Raw genomic sequence first — 2,609 nt, 5'->3', positions numbered from 1 at the left:
AAACAGTTGTACTAACATTATGAAGTCCTTCTGAATAAACTTATGGTGTATTTTAAAGGAATAATTTCTTCCAAAGTAGTTCATGAGGAGAAAGACAGACAAACAAGATGCTCAACAAAAAGGGTGCTGTGAAATGTTATTGGAAATTATTGTGTCACTGCAGAGCTTTCCATAATTAATTCTCCAGATTACTGCTGTGATTATCCAAATAAATTTTAACTTATTCTAGCAAAAGTCTTTCCAGGACAATGATGAGCTATTTTAAAATAAGTTAACATTTTATATAAACTCTAAAATTTTGTTATACTTTGCTGAATGAAGCATGAAAATGTTAATACAATGACTGGATCGGTTCCCCTTGCTTTCAGAAACTTGTGCATTGTTGGTGGGAATGTAAAATGGTATAGCTACCATGGAAATCAGTATGGCAGTTCCTTAGAAAAGTAAAAATACAATTACCATACTATCCAACAATTTCACTTCTTGGTATATAACCAAAAGTATTGAAAACAGGGTCTCTAAGAGGTATTTGTACACCTATATTCATAGTAGTGTTATTTGCAATAGTTAAAACATGATAGCAATCCAAGTGTCCATCAACAGATGAGTGGATCAGCAAAATATGGCATATACATACAGTGGAGCATAATTAAGTCTTAAAAAGGAAGAAACGCTGACATATGCTATGACATCAGTGAACTTGAAGGACATTATCCTAAGTGAAATAAAACAGACACAAAAAGAAAAGTATACTATATAATTCCAATTACATCAGGTACTGAGAGTAGTCAAAGTCATAGAGACAGGAAATAGACCAGAGGTTGCTTGGGGCTATAGATACAAGGGAAGACAGGATAATCATTTACTGGGTACACAGTTTCAGTTTGACAATATGAAAACAGTTATGGAGACAGATGGTGGCGATTGTTGCACAACATTATGAATGTGTTTAATACCACTGCACTGTGATCCTAAAAATGGTTAAGATGGTAAATGTCAACGTGCATTTGACCACTGTAAAAAATTGGGGGAAAAAGAAGGGGGAGATAATGACACTTGTGACCTAAGCTCTGAAATTTTTTGGGGGAAAAAAAAAAGTAATAACCCTTTTACCAAATAGTTCAGATATAAGTTTTAAAATTTTTATTTAATAATAATAAACATGGCCGAGCACGGTGGCTCACGCCTGTAATCTCAGCACTTTGGGAGGCCAAGGAGGGTGGATCACCTGAGGTCAGGAATTCGAAACCAGCCTGGCCAACAGGGCGAAACCCCGTCTCTACTAGAAATACAAAAATTAGCTGGGCGTGGTGGCGGGCGGCTGCAGTCCCAGCTACTCGGGAGGCTGAAACAGGATAATCGCTTGAACCCGGAAGGCGGAGGTTGCTGTTAGCTGAGATCGCGCCACTGCACTCCAGTCTGCGCGGCAGAGCGAGACTGTCTCAAAAAATAGTAATAATAAAAATAAAAGTAAAAATTAAAATTAACGCAAAACATGTATTGAACACTTACCATTTTCCCAGTACAACAGAATGAGAGAAGAATGAAAATTCCTTTCTCTCAAATATCTCAGAGTTCATTAGATAAGATATACTAAACAGATGAACACAAGTTCCCTATAAAATGATAATTATAGGTAAACTCTTATTAAAGTAAATTTTATTTTCTAGGCTCACAGCCTCATAACTAATAATTATAGGTATCTTAAAAATTTGTATTTGAACAATACAAGATACCTCTTCATGGTGATTAATGATTGTCCACTTTTTCTCAGAGTAATTACAAAAGAACTAAGAATCATTATACGCAATTCATGTATCTATCACAGGTAGGGCTGGAAAATAACATCAAGAAACACTGATTTCCTTGTTACTGCAATTTTTTCTTTGTAAGTTGAATTCTATTTTTGTCCAAGACAAATATGTAATGTTTTAATTTCTTTTTACTTAATATCTTTTATTTCAACCTGATCTCAGTCCATGAACAACAAAATTTACTATTTTTAGTTGTTACTTTTTTTTACTAGTTATTTTATAGAGCATATTTATGCCTCTATTTCTTGATACATTAATTTTAGATCTATGTGCTTCTTCACCTAGTTCCTATCAAAGATTTTTTTTTTCCTTTTTTTAACTTTTATTTAAGGTTCAGAAGTGCCTGTGAAGGTTCGTTACATAGGTAAACACATATCATGGGGATCTGATGTACAGATTATTTTGTCACTAAGCATAGTGCCATATAGGTATTTTTTCTGATCCTCTCCCTCCTACCACCCTCCACCCTCAAGCAGTCCCCAAAGTATAATTAAGCTATCTTATATTTTCATCCCCTTATTTTGCCATTTCTGCTAATATTGATATATCAAAATTTGAACTGAATATGCTTTTATTCTTATTATGTTATGATTATGTAATTTTAGTTATTGTAGATTCAAGTGGTCTTTGATGATTATTTTTTCCTTATGTAATTTTTTGTGTGTTTCTAGAATTGCAATTTGCCTTTTGAAGTAATTTCTTGTGTTTTAGGAAACAATCCCTCATTTCAGAAATCCAATTTACATATCAATCACCTATCAATATTCAATTTCAAACTCAAATATATCAGATAAT

The sequence above is a fragment of the Mandrillus leucophaeus genome, unplaced genomic scaffold, assembly GCF_000951045.1.
Source record: "Mandrillus leucophaeus isolate KB7577 unplaced genomic scaffold, Mleu.le_1.0 Scaffold45, whole genome shotgun sequence".
Classification (NCBI taxonomy): Eukaryota; Metazoa; Chordata; class Mammalia; order Primates; family Cercopithecidae; genus Mandrillus; species Mandrillus leucophaeus.
The sequence above is the reverse complement of the archived record's forward strand: the minus strand, read 5'-3'. Positions refer to the sequence as shown.